General features: G+C 40.3%; 2 protein-coding genes across 2 annotated transcripts in view; one reads left to right on the top strand and one right to left on the bottom strand.

Annotated features, from left to right (window-relative positions):
• Window positions 1–26,031, bottom strand: part of LOC307112730 (protein FRA10AC1) — a 509,765-nt gene that overhangs the window by 257,053 nt on the left and 226,681 nt on the right. The window lies entirely within an intron of this gene.
• PLCE1 (phospholipase C epsilon 1) overlaps window positions 1–26,031 on the top strand; it is a 362,610-nt gene that overhangs the window by 26,915 nt on the left and 309,664 nt on the right. Inside the window, exon 2 of the mRNA XM_079793644.1 lies at window positions 23,098–23,189. The gene's annotated coding sequence lies outside the window, so the exon portion shown is untranslated. The remainder of the gene's footprint in view (window positions 1–23,097; window positions 23,190–26,031) is intronic.

Consider the following 26,031-nt stretch of genomic DNA (forward strand, 5'->3'; position numbering starts at 1 on the left):
TTTTCCTCCTGAGTAAAATAAAGCTATTAAATTAAAGCAGCGAAGGGTCCTTAATCTGGACCTGAAGATCTCTAGGAATTCTATTGAAAATTCAGCCATCCAAGCAGTTCTCTGGGATTAAGGTGCATAATTTTCAACAGCTCCTTTGAAGAGTGGGTGACCCAACAAAGCTGACTTCCAAGCTTCCTCCTCCTACAGCATTTGAATATGAGTGTGAGTCGAGACTTAGAGCAAAGGAGGAAATTAAGCATTGCATTCTTTGTTCTGGTTTCATAAATACAGTCAATGAGAAGAAGGATTCTTTGGTCTCATCTTTCCTCAACGCCCCCTTCAGATTTAGAATTATTAAAGGCAGACTCCCAGGACACACAAGTAACTCTCAAGGCTACATCTCCACCGCTGCCCTGTGATTCGTTTTATAGAGGAGGAAACTGAGGTGCTGGTGCAGTGATTCATCCAAAGTCCAACAGCACCGCCTTGTGGCTTAGGTCTAGATGGTCAAGACTTCCTGTGGTGTCAAATGTCCTAGGGCCGTGGTTGGCAAACTGCGGCTCCTGAGCCACATACGGCTCTTTGGCCCCTTGAGTGTGGCTCTTCCACAAAATACCACATGTGGGCGCGCACGTACAGTGAGATTGAAACTTTGTGGCCCATGCGCAGAAGTCGGTTTTCGGCCTGGGCAAGTCTATTTTGAAGAAGTGGCGTTAGAAGTTTAAGTTTAAAAATTTGGCTCTCAAAAGAAATTTCAATTGTTGTACTTTTGATATTTGGCTCTGTTGACTAATGAGTTTGCTGACCACTGTCCTAGGGGACATATTTGTATATAAAAAAATCGCTCTTGTTCTCTTTCAAAAGTAATACTTTAAAAATTCAGCAACACAGAATTGTATAAAATATAAGTCGAAGACTCAATTTCCCAGTTTACCTCCCTAGATGCTAAGTAATATATTATTTTTATAGAGATGCATATAGATTTGCTTGTGTAATTTTTATAAAAATGGCATCATATTATATACCTTGACTTGCAACCTTTGTCCAGTTTATCATGAGCATTTTCCATGTCAGAACATAAACATGTACCTTATTCATTTGAAAACTGTAAAATAACAATACGTGTGTGTGTGTGTGTGAAAGACCACTATACTATGTTAATTTGAGCTGCTAGGTTAAATCGGTTTTTTGAACGACATGGCATAAAACTTCGGCCATCTTGGAGCAATTATTCAAACTTCTTATAAACTAGCTATGGAGTTTATAGCTCTGCTCTGCTCAAAAAAAGTTGGGAACAGCTCAGGACCACTCACATGAAATTGTTCGAGTGAGCCTGTTCTCACAGTCCCAGAGAGCTGTCCTCCATTAAGTGTCCGGCAAGGTTCAGGTACATCTGCTTTGTACAGGTGCTCATCACATCATAATTATAAACTGCAACAACAAGAGAATGTATCAGCAACCTTGCTATGATTCTATTGCATTATACATAGCTTTAGCTCTTATAATTTTAGTATACTACCTGTCTATTTATAGTAGAGATTTTATAAGTTTTGGACACTTATGATTTAGCTTTTAATTTGATAAGTGGAAAAGGGACAGAAGGTCTTAAAGTTAAGTACAAGAAAAGGCAAGTGTTAACAGTCAAGAGGAAAGAGTCCTGCGGCCGCCCGCTGAAGAAAGCCAGCCAGAGGGTTTGATGCTCACCTGATCTGCATGAAGAGCTGACTTTCCAGGCTAGAATGCACAGTGAATTTATTTTGTCTTCTTTTTCATGAAAGTAATATGTATACTTGGTAAAGAAAAAAGTGCACAGTACAGAGAAATGAAACATTGTTTCCTGTCCCGAAATACCTCCAGTTCCAATCCCTTGCTCCATTTTAACTAGTGGTTTTGGAGTCTTTTGGGGTCATATCCATCAGAAGTAGATTGAATGAAACAATCTCATCCAAGGGTTTGTTAGCTCTGGGGTCAGGATATGCTGAACTAAAGGAAACAAGAGGATTCTGTGCCCTTCTGGTTAAGGCCAGTGTCAACACTAGGAATTAGCAAACACCGTCCTAGCAGAATTTGAAAATGGAAATCTGAAATAATGAACAGTTTATGGTCAAAAGGGTCAGCAGGGCCACAGGAACTGGGGTTGGCATTTCTGTTTATCCCTGACCTCACCCATCCCCATAGTCCCTGGGTAGAGTCAGAGGACCATGATAAACTAGGCAAAGGCCCACAGCTGGTCCAAAAAGGAAGGCTTGGAAACTAGACTAGGAACCAGATCTCTTCCTGTACAACCAGGCACCTGGGTTAGTGACAGAATGAATTTGGCCCTGAATAGTTCAGACCTGGCACCTACACAGACCCCTTGAAAAGGAAGGGAGGAGTGGGTCCACCTGATTAGATGCGGATTCCCCGAGCCAAGACAGCCACATGCAAGCTGGGAATACATCAAGACTGTACTCTTCTTCCCATGATATACCAGGCAACCGTGGCTTACCTAGCAGGCATTTGGAAGCTGATTAAGGAAATGAAAACAACCCAAGTTTATTTCATTATGGTCAGATGCCAGCAAAATAAATATAGATTATCATTATGTATTTATACCCACAAAAAACCAACAACAACTTGGCATGGATTGCAAGGTATTTAATTATAATTTAAATATATAATGGCAGTCCATGTTTCATTTCATTGTTCCTTTACTTATGGGCATGCCAACATGACCACAGAATATGCCAGGTTCCTGCCAGTCCTTCACTGACTTCCTGTATTGTTAGGAAAATAAAAATTAGCTGTACAGAAAAAAAAAAATCCATTTTCATAAATAGCATGTGATGTACAGAAGAAAAGGTGTATCTCCTTAAGCTCTCTGATGTTTCTCTGCCTTCTCAAAGGCTCTTCTATCCACCTCCAAGTTATCCTTTCAGAATCATGCCTTTTTAGGCCTTTCACTTCCCAGTTAGAGTGTTTCTCCCCCTTTTCTACTTCAGGAGTGCCCTGTTCTTGCAAAACTAATTGTACCAGCAATATGTTCTTTTTTACATATATTTTTAAATTAACTTCAGAGAGGAAGGAAGAGGGACAGAAACATCAATGATGAAAATCATTATGGGTTGCCTCCTGCACGCCCCCTACTGGGGATCGATCCTGCAACCTGGGCATGTGCCCTTGACCGGAATCTAACCCGGGACCCTTCAGTCCACAGGCCGACGCTCTATCCACTGAGCCAAACCAGCCAGGGCACCAGCAATATGTTCTAATTATTCGTTTAACAGTCTGTCTCTCCTACTGGTCAATGAGCTCCTAAGAGGGCAAAAAACTCCCAGAAATTGCCTTGCTCATTATGGTGCACCCACACAAAGAAGTGCTATGCTGCAGTCAAAGAGCAGGAGGAATACTCAGGCATCTGAAAATCAAAGCCACAGTGAGATACCCTTTTACACCCAGAAGGATAGCTGTAGTTGAGAAGTCAGATCATAACAAATGTTGGCAAGAATGTTTCTATCTCTCTCTCCTCCCTTCCTCTCTGAAATCAATAAAAATATTTTTTAAAGTAAGTTGAAAATTGATTATACTGGTATATATGTGAGAAATGAGGTAAATAAAAGCCGCTGTGAAAAACAGTCTGGCAGTTCCTCAAAAAATTAAACATAGATGATCCAGTAATTCCACTCCTGGAGTATATGGCCAAGAGAATTGAAAAAACAAAATGTGTCCATACAAAAACTTGTATAAGAATATTCATAGAAGTATTATTCCATAATAGCTAAAAAGTAGAAACAACTCAAGTGTCCATCTCTGAAAAAAAGAGCAACCAAATGGGGTATATCCATACAATGGAATATTATTTGGCAATAAAAAGAATAGATGTTCTGATACACTATGCAAAACGGATGAACCTTGAAAACATTTAAAAAGTTAGTTACAAAGGACTACACATTGTATGATTTCATTTAAAGAAAAGGTCCAGAATAGGCAAAAACTATAGAGACAGAAAATATATTGGTGGTTTCTTAGGGTTTGTGGAATTGGAGGGATGATGAGTGAATGCTAAAGGGTACGGAGTTTCTTTCGGGGGTGATGAAAATGTTCTAGGATGGATTGTGGTGATGGTCACACAAGTCTGAATATATTAAAAACCACTGACTTGTATACTGTAAATGGGTGAATTGTCTGGTGAGTTATATCTCAAAAAAGCTATTACTAAGAAAAATAAGGAAGAACTCTTTAATACTGAAAGACATGATTTCTAGGATATTAAGTTAAACTTCAGAAAGGTAAGTTGAGCCCGGCCCATGTGGCTCAGTGGTTGAGCTTCGACCTATGAAGCAGGAGGTCACTGTTCAATTCCTGGTCAGGTCACATGCCTGGGTTGCTGGCTCGATCCCCAGTAGGGTATGTGCAGGAGGCAACCGATCAATGATTCTCTTTCATCATTGGTGTTTCTATCTCTCTCTCCTCCCTTCCTCTCTGAAATCAATAAAAATATTTTTTTAAGTAAGTTGAAAATTTATTATACTGGTATATGTGTGAGAAATGAGGTAAATAAAAGTGCATGCATCAGATTATTTTTGCAAAAAGAATCATAGGAAGTAATTATCAGAAATGAATGATGATGATGTCCCCTATAGAGGGAGAGTAGGGAAGAGGTGAAAGAGAAAGTGGAGGTAATGTCACTCCGCTAAGAAAACGTTTTTGGGAAGATCGATAGACAGCTAGATGGCATCCTTACATTGGAAAGTCAATTGATGAATGTAGACAGAATGATGGCATTAGAAAATCACTATTTGGCAATCATACAGTAATAATAAATTCAGCCAAGAAATATCAATGAATGTTAAAATTAGTGGGTGAATGTTTGATAAGGAACAGAATACTTCCACAGTCTCAAAATAACTCTCCATAAAACACTTGTTGGGGTACGAAGCAAAATAGAGTAACTATAGTAGAGAAAGCTTGCCACAAATACCATTTTAATCTAGTATTGAAGATTAACATCACCATGATAGGACAAATTAAAATTGTATGCCACCTTGTAGGACGCACTGAGGACACAAAACATCACTTCTGAGATATCTCTCCCAAAATGCAAAACATGAATCTAATCTTTTCCCCCTTCATTTTGTCTTTATTATAGCATGTTTGCTTAATTTACAACAAACAGAAAACAAGCTGGGTCTTGTTTTCATTCATACATTGATGTTTTAAAGGTTGCACATAATATTAGTTAAAAAGAACATCTAAAAATACCTTTTAAGAAGCTTTTATAAGAAAGAAAATACAAAGTTTAACCCTACAACTTTCCTCTTTCCTAGAACTGCAAAGTACTGCTACAGTTTTAAATAGACCTTTTGTTGTTTAATCTATACATCCAGAAAAATCTTTAAAAATTTGAGGAAACATGCATGTAAAATGATTGCATATCAGAACATGAACACTAATGCAAAACAGTAAAGAAATGAAAGTTAGAATACTATCAAATATACAAAGGTCCTAGAATCAATACTTGAAACACATTCCACAAAAAGTATGTAAAACCCACCTTTTGTTCTTTACACGCAACGCCTAGATTGATAAAAAGCAATCCTTTAAAAAGAATCCTTTCCCCACAATATTTCTTACTCACAACCTGCAGGAAAGCAATCTAAAAATTTTAAAGAAACTAGCTTTTATTCGAAAATGAGATTGGACATGTCAAGGCACTTTTATTGCCCCCAAACAATCTCTCAGAGAAATGCTAGAAATTATAAATGGTTAGGAACATTATTTTCTAAGTTTTAGTCAGTTACTACATTGACAATCAAAAACTCAAAGATGTGATTCGTACTCAAAGTCAATTCTTTTTCTGAAATTATTTAAAACTAGAGGCCCAGTGTATGAATTCGTGCACAGGTGGGGTCCCTTGGTCTGGCCAGTGACCGGGACCGTCTTGCCCAGCCAGCCAGGGGAAGGACCGAGGGAGGTTGGCCAGCCGCGGGAAGTTGGCTGTGGGAGCACACTGACTACCAGGGGGCAGCTCCTGCATTGGGCATCTGCCCCCTGGTGGTCAGTGCATGTCATAGAGATGGGTCGTTTGGTCGCTTAGGCTTTTATATATATAGATTTCATGACATCACAGAATCACATAGAATGGGAGTGTTGTTTTTCAACTTGCCTCACATTAAATAAACTGAGGTGTAAATAATAAGCCCCCTTCATAAAGAGGTAGGCAAATTTTGATACAAATGCCCACACTGACTTCTTTTACACTAGGTACACACACACCTACTTTGAAACAATTTACTTCTTTTTAACAGCAGCAAAAACTAAGCTATTGTGGTCGACAATGTTCCTTAAAGTTTAGAGTAACTACATAAGAGCATTCTTTTCACCTTAAAATCATTTCTGCCATCTCTGACCTGCTTAAGTTTTAAAGTGAGTTTTTCTGATGTTTGTATGCTCCAAACTGTCATAGAAACCAGAAGAAGAAAAAAAAGGCAGTGAAGGCTCCATGTTTCAGTAAAAATTGCAATCTTCCTGCATAACCACTAAGGATCTATTACAACCCCTAGGTGCCAGGGTGTGGTCAAACTTTGAGTTCCCTGCAAGTTTCGTGGATTCAAGGGCAAGCAGAAACCAAGGAAGATTAGAATTTGGGCTCAATAAGGATAGGGCTTTTGCCTTCCTATAAACCTATGTCTAAAAGAGTGCCTGGCACACACTAAGCACCAATAACATGTGTTAAATGAAAGAATGGACTGAGGAAGCCCAGAAAGTGGGAGGGAAAGTGAAGGCTGAGTGAGACTTAATGAGGAGGGATGGTGGTAGGGAGGGTCTTTAGGGAGGATGGGGAAACATCCAGGACTAAAAAGACAGGGCAGCTGGCAGGATGGGGCAAAGCCACACCACACTGGAACCAGTGACTCACACTGGTACAGAAGTAATGAGCTGTAGAGGGCAGTGGTCACAGGTTAGCAGCCCACAGGCTAAATAAGCTGGCAGATGTGTTTTGTTTGACCTTCCCAATGTTTTAAAAATTGGAAAGTCTTATACGGACGGCACCCGGGTTTCTGGCTGCTCTGGCAGCACTGAGCCGACAGTCTCACACGGCAACAAGTGGCTGGAGCTGAGTAGCCTTAGAGAGCACACCTCTTCAGTTCATCACAGCCCCACTGTCACTGGTTTTCTTATGCCCCAGCCAAGTCTCTCATTTACACAACCTGTGGGCTCTGCTGGCATGTGAACTTGTGACAAGCACAGGTAAATGGTGAATTTCCCAGCCACCTCTGAAAACCCACTTAGCACCTTCTCTGCCAGCCCCTCGATGGTCTCTCCACCATCCTCTTTGCATCTTTCTGCACTGCGTTCTGTTTTCAGTGACATTTTAAGTAATTTTATTTTAAAGAAGTATAAGGGACTCAAGTTTGCCAAAACTAAGCTTATGTTTGAAAACTATAAAATAAAGAAGGATAAACAGATGTTTTATCACAAACCGCCTCAAAGAATTCCCATAGTCCTGCATTAATAACAGGTTTTGGAAGCAAAGGCCATTGATTATTCCCACTCCCATCCCTTTCACCCTCACCCGCACTGTCCTAGGACAACAGTCTAAGGACGTCAGTAAGAATATTTTTGCCATCTTCCTTCTCTAGTATTTTCAGAAACTTAACACATGCTGGACGTGGCAGGTGTGATTCTAATTTTAATATGGGTGGGAGTCCGCACAGCCAACTATTCCAGAAGGGCTCTGGGGATTGTATCAGAGCATCTAGCTGGCTGGAGCACCATGCTGCCTGAATAGCAGCCCGTTTGGGCATCAGTCCCTTGAGTGTGGGCCTCCTTCTAGCTAGTTAAACCCTTGTGAGCTACGAGTGATTAAAAAAGGAAAAAAAAGTTAGCACCTGTTCCAGCTTTGGCAAGAACCCTAAAATAGAGCAATCATTTCTCATGAGAGCTGAACTTCAATACTTGCAGCTGCTGACTTCCTTATCAAAAATCAATTTCTATTATATAACATACATAAATAGGCCTTTCCTCCTCTCTAATTCACCACTTTTCTTCTTGACCAAAGGAGTCTTTTTGAGCATTTCTATATTGATTTAAAGTTAATGGGGAAAGTTGTTTCGTTTTTTTAATCAAAAGCTATTGGCTCACTAAAAAGAAGGAATCTACTTATTTAAAAACTTTTAAAATTGTCTACTTTTAAAAGTAAGCAGACAGCTTACTGTTCTTTGGTTTTGTTTTCATGTCTCAGGCAATCACAATGAAATAAATGAAAAATAAACACAGGAACATAAAACTTTATTCAGTAAACACAACGATCAATAAAACTGGCTTTGTTTAGTATAATACTAGAGGCCCGGTGCACAAAATTCGTGCACTTAGGGAGGGGGGGCCTCAGCCCGAGAGGGCGCAGGCTAGGCCGAGGGACCCCACCAGTGCACTATCGGGGCCGGGGAGGGACACAGGAGGTTGACCAGCTGGGGAGGGATCGAGGGAGGGCTCCAGGGCATGTTCGGCCCATCTCGCTTAGTCCTGATTGGCCAGACCCCAGCAGCAAGCTAACCTACCGGTTGGAGTGTTGTCCCCCTGGTGGTCAGTGCACATCATAGCGACTGGTTAACCAGTTGATTGACTGCCCCCTGGTGGTCAGTGCACATCATAGGAGCAGTTGAGCGGCCTTAGCATATCATTAGCATATTACACTTTGATTGGTTGAATGGCTGACTGGACGACTGGACACTTAGCATAATATTCTATTATATAGGATACATGGAGAGAGACAGAAAATGGAATGGCAGGAAAAGGACAAGAGAGAGGGAATGAGGAATAGAGAGGTAACAAGAGAAACAACCATACTAAAGATGAAAGGTAAAAGCTAAAAGCTGACTCCTTGTTCAGACCACTCACTAGGTTCCCAACAATCTTCCCTCCCAAACTCATCTTACATCCTAATAGTGCAAATCCCACACCTCACTGGCCTGGCTCAATGAGCTCCAACATTTCTAGTCTATTCAGTTTGGTCCCTGATGCTGTGGATCCAACTCCTGGGATGCCCAGATAAAACCAGCCATGGGATCTGTCCCTAAACGTGTCTCAATCCTCTTTAAAATAATGGATTATATTTTAAATATAATGTAGAGTCATTACTACACTACACTCAGAGTAGTAATGACTCTACAATGTTTTTGTCATCTTAATTATCCAGATCTTTTTCTAGAGTGTGCATGTTTTATTGTTTGCATTCTGAATAGCTCATTTTTAGGAATTGTGCAAAAGTACATATCTCGTGCTTTATAAGTTCATCCATTCAGCTAGCATTTCCTGATTTCTTGTTGAATGCCATCTGAGATATTGTGATTGACTGACTTAGGAGGTTGTTCTCACCTTCTACAACAGAATTCTCTACTACCGCCCTAGTCCGTTTGGCTCAGTGGATAGAGTGCTGGCCTGCAGACTGAAAGGTCCCAGGTTCAATTCCGGCACATGCCTGGGTTGTGGGCTCGATCCCCAGTAGGGGGGCGTGCAGGAGGCAGCCGGTCAATGATTCTCTCCCATCATTGATGTTTCTATCTCTCTCTCCCTCTTCCTTCCTTCCTGAAATCAATAAAGAAATATATTTTTAAAAATAAAACAAAACAAAAAGATAAGATGCCTCGATGGGTCCATGACTCAGAAAGGAAACATGTTTAAAAAAAAAAAGAATTCTCTACTACACAGAGCACCAGCCATTCTGTCAAAATATCTTGTATGCAGCCCTATTTCTTTTATTTAAATACATGCAAGTTGTCAGTAGTGAAGTTAGCTAAGCAGAGTAAAAACTTAGAGGAGAAAAAATCCACTCCTTAAAATTCACCTACAGCCCTAGCCGGTTTGTTCCAGTAGATAGAGCGTCGGCTTGTGGACTGAAGGGTCCCAGGTTTGACTCCGGTCTAGGGTACATACTCGGGTTTCAGGCTCAATTCCCAGTAGTGGGTGTGCAGGAGGCAGCTGACCAATGATTCTCTCTTATCATTGATGTTTCTATCTCTGTCTTTCTCTCCCTTCCTCTCTGAAATAAATAAAAAAATATTTTTAAAAAATTCACCTACAGAAATAGGATGCTTTAGAATGTGTGTATTTTTTAAAAGTTTTGTTTAAAATGTAGAGAAAGAAAAAAAATTAAATTTAGTTCTGAAAAACAATAAAGAATTGTAAGCCATCAATAAAGTAAATAAACATCATTACTTCCTTCCTCCCACACTCCTCACCCCCATTGGTTCTGCAGTGTCCCTTGATAAAAAAGTATATACAGAGAGAGCAGAAGTTAAGAATAGATAAATGGACTCTAAAGTCTGTGAAGTCAGTAACTTATCTTCCCTTTGCTATCCTTCAATTTAGTCAGGGACTCAGAAATCAGGCTCTATTGCTCATCTCAGTCACTGGCCTTTCAGTTATAGTAGACTAGAGGCCCGGTGCACGAAATTTGTGCATGGGGACAGGGGTGGGGGTGTTCCTCAGCCCAGCCTGCACCCTCTCCAATCTGGGACCCCTTGAGATCCCAGTGGGATCGGGCCTAAACGGGCAGTCGGACATCCCTCTCACAATCCAGGACTGCTGGCTTCCAATGGCTTGCCTTCCTTATTGCCCCTAACCGCTTCTGCCTGCCAGTCTGATCACCCCCTAACCACTCCCATGCCAGCCTGATTGATGTCTAACTGCTTCCCTGTCAGCCTGTTTGCCCCCAACTTCCCTCCTCTGCCGGCCTGGTCACCCCTAACTGCCCTCTCTTGCAGGCCTGGTGCCTCCCAACTGTCCTCCCCTGCTGGCCATCTTGTGGTGGCCATCTTGTGCCCACATGGGGGCAGGATCTTTGACCACATGGGGGCAGCCATATTGTGTGTTGGAGTGATGTTCAATCTGCATATTACTCTTTTATTAAATAGGATAGAGGCCTGGTGCATGGGTGGGGGCCAGCTGATTTGCCCTGAAGGGTGTCCCGGATCAGGGTGGGGGTTCCCTTGGGGCATGGGGCGGCCTGAGTGAGGGGTCTGTGGTGGTTTGCAGGCCAGCCACGCACCCTGGCGACCCAAGCAGAGGCCCTGGTATCTGGAATTTATTTACCTTCTACAATTGAAACTTTGTAGCCTGGAGCGGAGCCAAGCCTCCTGCTCGCTCCGTGGCCGGCAGCCATTTCTGTTGAGGTTTGTGTATCTTCTATAATTGAAACTTTGTAGCCTTAAGCGGAGGCCTGGGCCAGCCAGGGTGTGCAGAAATCTTTGCTTCTTCCATTGCCGGGGGCAACCCTAGCCTCCCGCTCTTTCCAGCTCCGTGGCTGCCGCCATTTCTGTTTGGATTTGTTTACCTTCTATAATTGAAACTTTGTAGCCTTGAGTGGAGGCTGAGGCCAGCAAAGGCAGGCGGAAAGCTTGGCTTACTCCATTGCCTGGGAAACCCAAGCCTCCTTCCTGCTCTCTGTGGCTATAGCCATCTTGGTTGGGTTTATTTGCATACTTGCTCTGATTGGCTGGTGGGTGTAGCCGAGTGATGGTTAATTTGCATATTGCTCTTTTATTAGGTAGGATAATCCTTTATGGCTTTGCATTCTTGTTGTCAAATACAAATACAATTACTGATAAATCCAATGGCTGTTTCCTCTAGTAAGAAAAAAAGTTTTTCATAAGCCCAGATGGAATTGCATCAATCTAGCCTCAGCTCCAAGCTCCTCCCTAGCCCCTAGTTCCAACAGTGAAGACTGAACAATTTCTCAGCAGGCGTGGGTAAAGGAGATCCCTGTGCTGGTTCCATTTATATTCTGAACTTTAAGCCCAGAAGTGAAGCCAGAAGGTCCTTTGAATACTGTTATAAAATTAGTTGATTTTCTGAGTGATTTTTCTAAAAATCATGTCATGGCTCTGCTCAAAAGCTTCCAGTGGTGGCCCATCTCACTCAAAGAAAAGCCCTGGTATCTGGAATTTATTTACCTTCTACAATTGAAACAGTTTTCCAGGGCCAAGCCCCCCAACACATCCCCACTCTATCCAGTTAATCTAACTTCTTCTACTGCCTCCCCCTTGTTCACTCCACCAGCCATGTGATCTTCTTGCTGTTCCTCTAACATCTCAATCTTTTACTCACCACAGGGCCTTTGCATTTGCTGTCCCCTCTGCCTAGAATGTTCCTCCCCCCAATATCCATAGGGTCACTCCCTCAATTCCCATACTCAAATGTCACCTTATCAATGAGACCTTCCTTGACCACCCTTCCTAAAGCAGCAGCACCCCACTCCCACCCCAGTTCTCCCTATCATTTTAAAAATAGCTTTATTGAGATATAATTCACAAACCATGCAATTCACCCATTTAAGGTATACAATTTAATGGCTTTTAGTGTATTTACAGAATTGTGAATCTAGTGGAGACTATCAATTCTAGAACATTTTCATCACTCCAAAAAGGAATTCTGCACCCTTTAGCCATTACTCCTCAATCACCCCAACTTCCCAGCCCAAGACAACCACCAATCTAATTTCTAGATATTTGCCTTTTATGGACTTTTCACATAAATGGAAACTATAATTTGTAGTTCTTTGTGACTGGCTTCTTAGCATAATGTTTTTGAGGTTCATTCATGTTGTATCATGCATCAGTACTTCATTCCTTCTTATTGCCAGATAATATTCCATTATATGGATATATCACATTTTATTGCTCTATTCAACATTTGATGGATATTTGGTTTGATTTCTTAGCTATTCTGAATAATGTTGCTAAAAACATTTCTATGCAAGTTTTTATATGGACATATGTATCATTTTCTTGATTATATACCTGGGAGTGGATCTGAATCATTTTTATTTGGCTTTATTTTGGCACTTATTACCATATGATATATTATATATTTACTTACTTTTTTCTTGCCTGCCCTTCTCCCACTAAAATATAAGCTTCCTAAAGGCACAATTTTTATCTGCTTTGTTCAGTGCTTAGAACAGTGTCTGACACATAGTAGCATGCATTAAATATATGTTGTATGAATGAAAGGATGGTAAAGCTATTAGGGCAAACTGAAGTGAAGAAACCTCAGCTCCAAGAGCAATATGCAAATTAACCATCACTCGGCTACACCCACCAGCCAATCAGAGCAAGTATGCAAATAAACCCAACCAAGATGGCTATAGCCACAGAGAGCAGGAAGGAGGCTTGGGTTTCCCAGGCAATGGAGTAAGCCAAGCTTTCCACCTGCCTTTGCTGGCCTCAGCCTCCACTCAAGGCTACAAAGTTTCAATTATAGAAGGTAAACAAATCCAAACAGAAATGGCGGCAGCCACGGAGCTGCAAACCTATTAATGCAAACTTAAGTAGACTGTGTATGCATTAAAAGTCAATGGGAAGTGGTTCGGAACGACAACTTGCAGGGAAATAAGAAAATTTAATGTCACCAGCCTATGTGACCTCTCTTTTGCCTCATTTTCTCCCCTATAAAATGTCAAGATTCAACTGTTGTTCCTGGCTCCTTCCAGCTCCATATTCTGCAATATAACATAAAAATTAACAAGTGATTTGATTTGCTCATACAAATACTTATCTTTCTTTCTTTCTTTCATTCATTCATTCATTCATTCATTCATTCAACAAACATTTATTTAGTGCCTTCATGAGCCAGACACTATTTAGGTGTCTTATGTGGTATATTGATATTTATAATCTATTTGGACAACGATTGTACCCTTGCTAATTTAAATTTTTCTTTCCTTTTTAATTCTTTTTTGTTTCAACAAATACAGCCAAGTTGCACTTTAAAAAATAAAAACCATCTCTTAACTAAGTTTCTAAGACATAGATAGGAACTGGCAAACAAAAAAAATCAATATCAACATAATAAACTTATTATTTCTTATTTTTGTGTCTTCCAGTTTCATACAGATACAAAATGCATCTAATATCTGAAATAGAGAGAGGGTAACGGGTGGGTGGAAAAAAACCCCGTGTCAGACTCACTGGCTGCGGCTTTTGCTGTATCAAACTATGGTCTACATTCTGAGTGCTCATTTAAAGCAGCTCCTACCTCTTCTTGCACTTTTCATAGTTTTCTTAGACTGAAGTTTTGCCTGAAATCAGACCAGCTTCTCTACCATTTCTTTACCCAGGCAATTTATTCCACAACTTAGCAAAATTCCTCAAATATAGGGGCAGAGGGAGTAAGAAAGTTTAAAAAAGCCTTTTTCTACTATTAACATTGTGTTAATGAACAAGTCCCATACTTTGTCTCTCAGTTTTTTCCTTAATTAAGTTAGTAGGTTTAGAGCTTAGATTGCAGTCTCTTCCAGGTTGAACTTGACCATCTATAGAAGCAGAGCAATCCAATTAGACAAGAAGCCAAAGGAATAAGAGGTTCTATTGTACAAAGGCCTTGTTTTTGCTGGAGAGATATGCTTGAAAAATCACTGGCTATGTTCCTGGACCAAATACCCCAAAATGTACTTTGTCAGAAATATTTTCTATGATTAAGCCCCAGGAACAGTTTTACATCATCTGCCTAATGCATCATTTTAAGAAAGCATTTTGGGAGAGCAAAGTGGACCTGGAAAGTAATACACAAATGCTTCATTCAACAAATGTTTGTTTGCCTGTGATTTGTGCCAGCCTGCAAGCAGAAAGTGGTTAACATTGTCGCATCTGACCTCTACTGGGTCTCCATGAGACAGTTATCATGGACAAGCTCTGTTTTATAAATAAGGAGACTAAGGCTCTGAGATGTAAAACAATTACCTTGGCTAAGATTACATAGGCAATAGACAAAGTCAATGGACCCCAAAAGACTTGACATTCTTCATCCTGTAAAAACCACTTCAATTGCATATTTTACATTCATGATGGATCTAGAATGTTGTCTTTGCATACGAAGTGTACTATATGTATTAGAGATAATGGACGCTAATAATTACAACAATTCCTTTCAGAGTCAAGAGGAGGCTATTTTAGCCTCCTGTAACTGAAGAATTTTGTGGAACATTGAAAATTCTGATTAAATTCCTTTATATTTAATTACCAAATATAAGTCACAGGGCATCTCTTTAAAAGAAAAGTAACTCTATTGAACTTAGGAAGCTCTGAGATGCTGTTTTCAAGAAATTTAGGTGAATGAATTATTCACATTTTGGAAGGGCTCTAAATGCTAAATAAATGCTTCCCCTCCCCATCATTTAGAAGTGATAGATATTTCCCCTAATATAAACAGTACGTAGATGATCAAGGCATTTCATGCTACCTGAATTCCCAAAATCTATTTCCTTATCTGCACAATGTGAGGGCTGCATGGGAAGATCTGTAATCTGGTTCTGCTCTACAGCCCTTTCATGTGATCCTGGGATCTAAATTATCCTTTCAAAATAATGCTGTAAAACCATAAGAAAAACAAGTGGGCTAAAAACTAGCTGTATTTATTGGTCCCAAACAATAGAACCATTGTTTGCAATTGTAGAAAACAATAATAAAGTAACCCTGGGAATGGGAGAAAAAGCTGTGGAGTGAAGGGCTGGAACTAGGGAGTTCAGAGGCTCTAGGTGCCAGAAAGAAAAACACAATGGCCTTGAAGATAAGTACGTTTGACTGTTTGGGGCCATTGTAAAGCTTTTGCTACTCTGCTCCATTCAAGTTTCAGAGAGACAGCATCCAAGTGATTTAGTTGGGACTTCTGCCCACGCCTTGGCCAGCAGAGGGACACTTCACACACATGATAGATCTATGTTACTTCTGATTGTGGGTGAGCACTGATTCTCCCAAGCCAAAGTTGGGCGCTATTACCAAAAGAAGCGAGCAGAGGCTGGGGTGTCAAAAACAACAAATGTCCATGAACCTGATGTCAGGAATTTGGCCTTTCCATCCCCTTGGAGGGATCTGTGACATGGGTTTGAGGCTAGGGACAGATACAAACCATGAATAGACATGAGGATAAACCCTGGATCAAAGCTGTGGCCCAGGCCAGGAAGGGGCAGGCTGGAGCCAGGGAAGGCAGATGACAGGAGAGGGCACTTGGAGTTCTGAGGGGTGAGCAGCTGTATTTTCTGATACTCACTTCATCCAGCCGCCAGCACCGAGAATGCACCACATGGTCAGTGGAATGGAATGTGGGGCAGACACCAGCCCCTCCGAAGCACACAGAAACCTGATATGATGGCTTCAGCCCAATGAACATCCAGGCATTTTCTCTCATTTAATTCCAATTCTTCGTGACGTCCAACAAAATTAAAATGGCCTGGGTGGGTCAAAGGGTCAGACCAGTCAAGCCAGAGTGGGCAAGCCCAAATTGCACATGTAGGTGAGACCAGGGACATTGGCTGAGTGAGGCAGGGAGAAACTGTCCCATTCCCCCCCCCCCTTTTTTTTTTTTTACAGGGGAGAGATTTCTCTTTTAAAAAAAAAAATCTTGATTGTTGAGATTATTACAGATGTCCCTCCCCCGCCCTCCACTATCCCCCCTCCACTCAGTTCCCACCCTGCCCCAGGCCTTCACCACCCTATTGTCTGTGTCCATAAGTAATGCATATAAGATCTTTGTTTAATCTCTTCCTGCCCTCCCACCCCCCTTCCCTCTGAGAATCATCAGTCTGTTCCATTTCCATGCCTCTGATTCTATTTTATTCACCAGTTCATTAGATTTATTTATTTTGATTTTTAGATTCAATTGTTGATAGGCATGTATTTGTTGCCATTTTGTTGTTCACATTTTTTTAATCTTCTTCTTTCTTCTTCCTCTTCTTAAAGAAACATTTCATGTAATACTGGTTTGGTGGTGATGAACTCCTTTAGCTTTTTCTTGTCTGTGAAACTCTTTATCTGACCTTCACTGGGAAGTGCCCAGATAAGGCCCAGCTATGAAGCAAGGCAGGTTGGAGCTGGTGCCAGGTCTTGGGCCTTTTATTGATAGGTCTGGGGCTCCCTGACCCAGCTGCAGCTTGTTTGAGAGCAAGGATAGGCCATTCATATGCAAAAGCCACTGCAAACAGCTTGGGTGGGGTTATAAATTGGATGAGGCTGGGTCTTAGGGAATCACCAGGGCGGAGCAAACAGAAATGGCTGCCCGTCAGCCCTGCAACCGGAGAAGTCCAGGAACAATGATCCCTTCGAGCACCTCCATCTGGAGAAAGACGCCCCGGAGTTCCTGCCTGATGCCAGACAATCCAGTTCCTCTTCGTATATGTCTGTTGCCCAGAGCCTCGCCCTGGTGCTGGAGCTCAGAGGAAGCCAGACCTTGTAAGTTTAGTTCGTGGTGCTGACCTTTTAAGAGAAACAGCTCGGTCTCCAGCAGCCTCTGTGTCACTGAGCCCCAATTCCCACTGGTTTTTACAGCCCATAGTTCTTACTGCCAGTAGGGACTTCTTTTCCCAGCTCTGGGTGTCTGGTGTGGGGTCAGGACCCCTTGCTCCTCTGAGCAGCCTCAGGTGATTTCCCTCCTGATTAAAAAAGCAGCACACATGGGTGCTGGACCAGCCCATTCTGCGCCTCCGCACCAGTCTCAGTGTGCTTTCTTCTTTATTTCTCTAGTTGTAGGACTTCCATTCAGCCAGCTTTCCAACAGTTCTGGAGGATGGTTGTTCTGTATTTTAGTTGTAATTTTGATGTGATTGTGGGAGGCAGGAGTACAGGTGTTTACCTACGCCGCCATCTTCAAATCTCCCTCCTGCCCCTCATTTCCTTTCTTAGGCTGAGGCCCACCCAGCCGGCAGCAGAGAAGGGTCCTGGTTTGGGTTGGAAGGTGCTGGTACCAGAAAGGGTAGAGGAGACTACTGTGATAGATGCATAGGGTGCAGTAACATTTGGAGCCAAGGCCTAGAGCCAAAAGAGCTGTATCAACTGCCAAATCTGAGAGATCAATTTGAGACAGTGGTAAAAAATAAGGCTGAGATCAGAAATAGGTCTGGAAACAGTAGAAAGTGGGATGGCTTGAGAAAATTCAGGATATAAACTTCACAGCCTAAGGGACCAAAGCCTTATTCTCATTGGATGCTGGTCACATGGTAGGGGGCTTGGCAACCAATCAGACCATTTAGTAGTGTAGAGCTGGGCAGGAAAAAAAGGGGGGGCAAATAGCATAGGCAGACATGGATGGGCACCTAGTCCAGAGCAGGCAGGAACTAGATAGAGGTCTAAAGGCTGAAATCTAGAGTCTCAGAAGTCAGACTGCCAGCCAGGTGGCCACTAGCCAGTAAAAAGACCTCTGCTCCCAGTGATGCCTTCAAGTGAGGATAACAGGTCCTTGGACTTACTGGTGATGTTTATTAATTGTGAGCTATTTTCTAATTGGGCAAGGGCAGATGCTTAAAAAGAGGCACTGTTTCTGTAAGATAGTGGTTCCCAACCATGGCTGCACACTGTAATCACCTGGAGTCTTTTGAATAGGCTAATGCCTGGGAACCATGATTACAGAGACTAATTCAATTAGTTGGGGCGCAACCGAGACTTAGGAATTTTAAAAGCTCTCTGGATGATTCCAATGTGCATTCAGGGCTGAGAACTGCAGTCCTAAAGCATGGCACCCTACACGGCACTCTTCAGAATGCTGGTGAAGTAGGTTTTCCTTGAAAGCTAGGTTTCACATCCAGAAATATCTGGGAAGTAATGCATAAAGTATACAACATTCTTTTGAAGATTCAACAAATTCTGGGGAGTTTTCTAGTAAAATAGCCTCATTCCGCTCTTTTATGGTCAAATTTGCATATACTTAAACACAGACATTAAACATACAATTCAATGAGTTTCAATAAATATATACATCCAACAGTTGGTGATCGGGATAAAGGGAATATGGAAATTCCTTGTACTTGCAACTTACAACTTTTTTTATAAGTTGAAATTATATCAAAATTAAAAGTTTCCAAAAAAAGTACACACTTATAATACCATTGCTCAAATTAAGATAGGGAACATTCCATCACTCCAAAAAGTTCCTTGCACTCTTTTCCAATCACCCCTAGACTCTCCCAGAGGCATTCATTTTATTTTTTTTAATACATTTTATTGATTATTTTTAAAAAAATATATTTTATTGATTCTTTACAGAGAGGAAGAGAGAGGGATAGAGAGTTAGAAACATCGATGAGAGAGAAACATCGATCAGCTGCCTCCTGCACACCCCCTACTGGGGATGTGCCCGCAACCAAGGTACATGCCCTTGACCGGAATCAAACCTGGGACCCTTCAGTCCGCAGGCCGACGCTCTATCCACTGAGCCAAACCAGCTAGGGCCCAGAGGCATTCATTTTAAATTATTTCTATCACCTTAGCTGAGTTTTGCCTGTGCTTGTATTTTATATAAATGGTATATAGTATGTACTAGTTTATGCTTGCTTCTTTCCTTCAGCATAGTTTGTGTTTGCTGTGTAAATCAGTTCATTCTTATTACAACGAAAGTTGCCACGGACATTCTTATACCAGTCTTTTCATGGATATATACTTTCATTCCTCTTGGTGCCACAAGATTTTCACTGAAGAAAGGCCTTCATATATATATATATAAAATAGAGAAATATGCTAATTAACTGGGATGCTGTAATGGGCCGACCGGACAGGAGGAGGGTGCGCATGCAGCATCGGGGCGGGCGGCAGGGGCCTCCAAGCGCCTATGCTGGGGGAGGGCCTAATCAGCAGCGGCCGAGGCTGCTTCAAAGGCCAGAGAGGGAGGCAGGGGGGCCAGACTGGCGACTTGAGGGTGGGTGGCACCATGCGATTTCGAATCATGCGCTGGGCTCCTAGTATGTATATAAGTCTGGGAAGTAATTCTCGCGTGTGTGTGTGTGTGTGTGTGTGTGTGTGTGTGTGTGTGTGTGTATGAGAAGTCCATCTAGGAATGGAAATACTGCTATCAATAATTATCTGTTTAGTGGCAAACTGTTTTCCAGCTGGTCCACATCTTTGCTAATGCTTAGTATTTAAATCTTTCTATTTTAGTCATTTTAGTTGATGGTTCCTTAGTATGGTTTTAATTTACATTTCCTTGATGATTGATGATGTTAAGGACCTTTTCCTGTACTTGCTGATCATCTATATATCTTCTTTTGTGAAGTATTCCTTCAAGTCTTTTGCCTAATCTTTTTTAGTTTTGTCTTTTTAAATTATCTTTTTATTATTGATTTATAGGAGTTCTTTATATATTTTTGATATGAGTACTTTATCAGATTGAATTGTGAATATTTTCTTCCAGTCTGTGAATTGCCATTTCACTTTACTTAATGTTTTTAGTTTTATTGAAGTCAAATTTGTCAAATATTTTTTATGTCATGCTAAGAAATACTTGCCTACCCCAAGATCATAAAAATATTTTCCTTTGTTTTCTTTTAGAATCTTTATTGTTTTAGTTTCCATTTTAGGTTGACCACCTATCAAAAATTGATTTTTTATTTTGTATGATTATTTAACCCAGAATTTCCCAAATATTTTTGGCCATGAAATCTGTTTCTCTACATACCACCTATGATATGATATCTCAAGGAACTAACACCCAAAGCACAATGAGAAATGGATGTTCCCCTAGAGGAATGAGTGTAACAACTCAAACTGATAAACATATCTGGACACCATCAAATCCCTTTATTATAACTAGGACCAAATGAACAAGACACAAAAGGCAATAAATTAAAATGAAGCTGTGGTAGATTCAACGAGGTTGTAGTATACTTTGACATAGCTAGGATAGAACTGTTTTCAATTAGGCTGAAAACCATAAATATTCAAAACATGAAAAACTATCAAATGTCAACTAACCCTTCTACCAACAAACTAGCTCCTGATCAATTACTCAAATGCTTTATATTTGAGTCCTTCGGGACAAGGACCATGCCTCATTCATCTCTTTTTTCACTCAGCACCCAAAAACAGTTCTGGGCTTATATTTAGCACTCAATAAATATGTTTTCATTTGAAATATAATATTCCTCAAAGTGTATACAACAAAATGTCAAGTTGTTTTTTCGGTGGTGGGACTACAGTTGACTTTTTTCTTCATTTTTAACTCTCCATTTTATATTTTTCAAAAGTGAACCTGAATTACTTTTAAAATTAAATATATGTATTTTTAAAATACTCATTGGGAAGGACTCTTAAGTCTCCATTAAAAGAAAAAAAAAGAATGTTTAATCTCATCATTGCTTAAATATTTCCCAATTTTAACAATTAATACTAAGACCTCAAAGGTCCTGTTTGAGTTTGAGGAACTAATAATAGATGGGACTAAATGACTATAAACAATTGTATATGTTTTGCAAATGCTTACAGGCAGTAATAGTAAATAAGGAAATATACAGTTGAATGCTTTACAAAATGGGCCTAAGGTTCTGATTACTGCTAGATGAGAACATTTGAACATTTGATCTACTGCTTCATATATAATTTACTTTCAAAGGCCAAATATTCAGCTTCTAAGTTGATGGCTACAGAATACTAATAGAAGAATCATATTATGATTCCTTCACTTCAAAGAATTCCTGAGAAAAGCTGAGGGGGGACCTGTTCTGGTGGCTCAGTTGGTTGGAGCATCATCCCATACACCAAAAGGCGGCGGGCTCAATTCCCGATCAGGGCACATACCCAGGTTTCGGGTTTGATCCCTGCTCTGGGTGGTGTGTGTGTGTGTGTGTGTAACAAAATACAAAATCTTGGGTCAGAGTATTCATCATGTTTGATCTGTCACTGGAACAGAGTTGTATCTTGTAAACTATTTCAAATATTTATTATATTTGTGTTTGCCTTTTTTTTTTAAGGCACTTTATATACTCTCCTTGTACTCACTATAAAACCCTGCACTGACAGACAGTGGAAGCCTGAGAGGGTGCCCACAGTAAAATCTTGGTTAATAAGGTTATGATGCAGGATAACCCGTCACCATAAATGAAAACTTTACAGCCACAAGTGAGGTTTTCCTTTCCCCTCAGAATGTTAAGCAATCTCTCTACTTATTTTCTTATAAACAAAGCACACTTTTAAAACAAAAGGGGGAAAAAAGGTGGTATAAAATGCTATAAAATGTCTGTCATTCTATTTTGTAGACTTGATGTGGTAAAGCATTATGGAATACCTAAGTGATTGCTGTTTATTTATTTATTTTATTAACATGCAAAATGAAAAGAAAGAATACTTTTAGATTTTAAAGGAGTATTGCAGATGACAGACTTCAGTAATTGCTCCAGCAGACCACAAAGGATTAGTTTTACAGCAAGAAACTTGGGGTAACCTGGCTAAATATTTCATTCATGTGACTGAGTGGGTTGGGGGTGGGATGGTTGGGATCTGCTTAGCAGTGGGAGTGACTGTCTTGGCTGGGCTAGGGCTTAATTTCTCACTTGTAGTCTCAGACTGTACAGAACAGCCTACTCATGCCCCGTGCTCGACTGTGGAATTTGTAGTTCTGCCTCTTGGGTCAAGGCTGTCTGAAAATGGCAAGGATAGCAACAGTCCTAGATTCAGCCATTTAAAACAAGGATTGCGGGCTGGCCCGGGCTGCTAGGTAGGTGTGAGAGAAAGGAGAATGGTCTTGTCAAAAGCTCAGCCAGAATTCTTTCAGATTTCATTTTCACAAATGCCCTTAATTTAGTTAGCAGTTCCTACTCTTATCCAATGGAGTGGGTGCTAGGTAGCAGAGGATTAGGAAGACCTGAGAATGCTAAAAAGCCAGAGAGTAAGGAGGACTGTAACACAAACTACATTTTTCTGGATCCCAGCTGAGTTCTCACTTGGGTTCAATGAACTGACCCGAGGTATCAGGGCCTCTTCCATGTTCTTTTGAATACTTTTTCAATGATGGAATATTTATGCTCTCAGTGGTTACATCTGAATTTTGGAAATAACCACATCCATTCAATTCTCATCAAGCTGGGCCAATAATAACTTACATTTGGACAGTGTGTTTCATTTCACAAGGTGCTATAACAATGCCTTGTTTCATATAATTTTCAGGACAACCCCTGACGTAGGTACTTTTATTCTCAAATTGTAGAGGAGGAAATTGAGGTTAAGAAAAGTTAAGAGATATGCAGAGTTATAAAACTAGTAGGTTACAGAGGCTGGACTTGAATCCAGATCTTCTTGTTCAAAATTCATCGTTCTTTACCCTATATCAGAGGTTCTACTTTTAATTAAAATTTTTTTTTGTTGTTGATTTCAGAGAGGAAGGGAGAGATTGAAACATCAATGATGAGAAGCATTGATCGGCTACCTCCTGCACGCCCCCTACGGAGGATTAAGCCCACAACCCAGGTATGTGCCCTGTCCAGGAATCGAACCGTGTTTATAGGTTGATGCTCAACCATGGAGCCATACCGGCAGGACTCTACTTTTAATTTTTAAGAAATATGAAGCACTACAGGGCAATCTAACTAATTTCCATTCAAAACCTCATAATCTTGAGCTACAGACAATTTAAAAAGAGGACTTTCAGAACATTTTGAGCAATGGCATCCTCATCAGAACAAGAGTATGATTTCCTAAGAAATAAATGCATGGTTTTTCTCAATTTCCAGATACATGGTTGGATTTTAAAAAGTTCCATTATTTTATTGTCACAACTGGTAAGACTTTAAAATGCTTACTGTATTTGCTTCAATAAAAATCATTATGCAGGAAAAAATATTGGAGAGAAAAGCTATTTAACAGCTGTGGAAAGGAAAATTGCAAAGGACCTCTAAAGGCACATAAAACTAGACTTGCAGGCTACTTTATTTTTATAAAGCAAAATTTGGGGAAAGAAAAAATATTAGCATAATAATGTTTATACTTATACATCTACAAAAGAACCTCATTACACTTGGAGATTATATTCTAGAAATTCCAAGTTAATAAAGAAATACGAGAGGAGGGTTCCCCTGGTTCGTTTTTGTCCTCCCATTTTGGCCTTTCATCACTTGTCCCACCTTTCTTTTCGGTACAGTGTAAAGTGGGAAATCAGGCACTAATAGTGTTACAGCAAGATAAAAGTGTCCCAGTGCTCTCTTCGGCAGCACATATACTAAAATTGAAATGACACAGAGAAGATTAGCATGGCCCCTGCGCGAGGATGACACGAAAATTTGTGAAGCATTCCATATTTTTAAAGAGGTGAAGAGATTAAGAAGTACAAATTGGTAGTTGCCAACTAGTCATGGGGATGTAAAGTACAGCATAGGGAATATAGTCAGTAATATCTCGATAACTATGTATGGTGCCAGTTGGGTACTGGAACTATCAGAGGGAATGCTTTGTAAAGTACGTGATTGTCTAACCACTAGGCTGTACACCTGAAACCAATATAAAATGATATTGAAAGTAAACTATAATTGAAAAATTAAAATAAAAAAGAATGCATCAGAGGAATCCAACAAAGATGAAAGGAAAAAAGTGTCCCATAGATATCATAATTAATCACTGAGTGGCCCGACACTGGTGAGCTATAGGAGCTCAGAGCTGATTGTTAAATATTCAGCATTAATTTCTTACAACTAAATAGTAATTTAAAAGAAAGAAAAGAATCAAACAAGGTCAGGTAAATTTGGTCATGCAGAGAATTTGACAATGGCGTGTTTAAAGTATAAAACTGATCCAAATGACCATTTTCATTCTCATTTGCATAGTCTCAACCTGTCCTCCTTTTAATTGTGTTGATTTTTTTTTATTACTGTTTTCTTTTCTTTTTAAATATATTTTATTGATTTTTTACAGAGAGGAAGGGAGAGGGATATAGAGTTAGAAACATTGATCAGCTGCCTCCTGCACACCTCCCACTGGGGATGTGCTTGCAACCAAGGTACATTCCCTTGACCAGAATCAAACCTGGGACCTCCCAGTCCGCAGGCCGATGCTCTATCCACTGAGCCAAACCAGCTAGAGCGTTATTACTGTTTTCAAAGATAAATGCACTTAAGTCTGTTGGACTCTGAATTTCCAGTTATTGTACCTGATTTAAAATACTTTAACATTAGTTCCTGTATTGCATTGAAAGACATCAAGTCTACTTTAGGGATTGGTTAGGTCTTTAAAGCCCTAATTCCACCTGCTGGCTACAGGCAGAGCTGACAAGACTTTGTTCTGACAAACTGCTTTGTTCTCATTGTGGAAAGTAGAGGAGCTTCTGGAGAACTCTAACATCTGGGTACTGGGCTATATTTCTGGCTTGGCCACATAATGAACAATGTTACTTTGAGTTAGTCACTTCATATTTTAAAACCTTATCTGAAAATAGGGATAATGCCCTGTTTCTGTGATGCTAAGATATACATTTCCCCCCACATTTTATTATTCCTAAAAAGGGATGTACCTAAGGAAATTCACCAGCTTCCAGGCCCACTTTGGATGCCCCAGAATGGAACATAACTGTAGTTTGTGAATGTAGGAGAATTAGCAGGCTCCATAGAAGGTATCTGTTCATTCTGTATCACTTCAGATGAGTTATGTGCATTTGATGGCACCACACATGTTTATTTGTATTTCATCTTAAATAACTATACATTTATATTATTCTAAGTAAAGCAAACGTTTGTCACTGGAGGACTGATGAAATCTTCATATCCTCTTGCTAACTAACAACAGACACTCTCTAATAACTTACTAAATACAGAGACTTCAACTGATGACATGTTATAATCAAGGGAAAGGGAAAATAACACCAGCCGGCTAATGTTGTTGAAGATTAAATGAGATTATGCTCATAAAATGCTTAGTAGAGTACATTGTACATAATAACCAGTCAAGAAATATCTCCATCATTGTCATCATCACTCATCACACTTTATAATGAATTGGCAATGACTTCCCATATCCATATCTCATTCACAACTCCTGTGTAAGGAGGGCAGTAAGACTTGATGGTTCTCAATTTTGATCAATCCTGAGAATTACCTGGTGAGATTCTGAAAAATATCAGTGCCCTGAAACCCAGACAAATTAAACTAGAATCTTAGGAGTTGGGCTCAAGCATTTGAAGTGTCAGTAAAGCTTCCCCAGTGATAATAATGTACATTAATTTAAGTTGTGGTTTTCACCCTTCACTGCACATGAGATACCCCACAGTTCAGATCAAAGTATGAGCATCCTAGGGTAGGGATCCAGGAATCAGTATTTTTTTCTT

The sequence above is a fragment of the Cnephaeus nilssonii genome (assembly GCF_951640355.1).
Source record: "Cnephaeus nilssonii genome assembly, chromosome: 16".
Lineage (NCBI taxonomy): Eukaryota > Metazoa > Chordata > Mammalia > Chiroptera > Vespertilionidae > Cnephaeus > Cnephaeus nilssonii.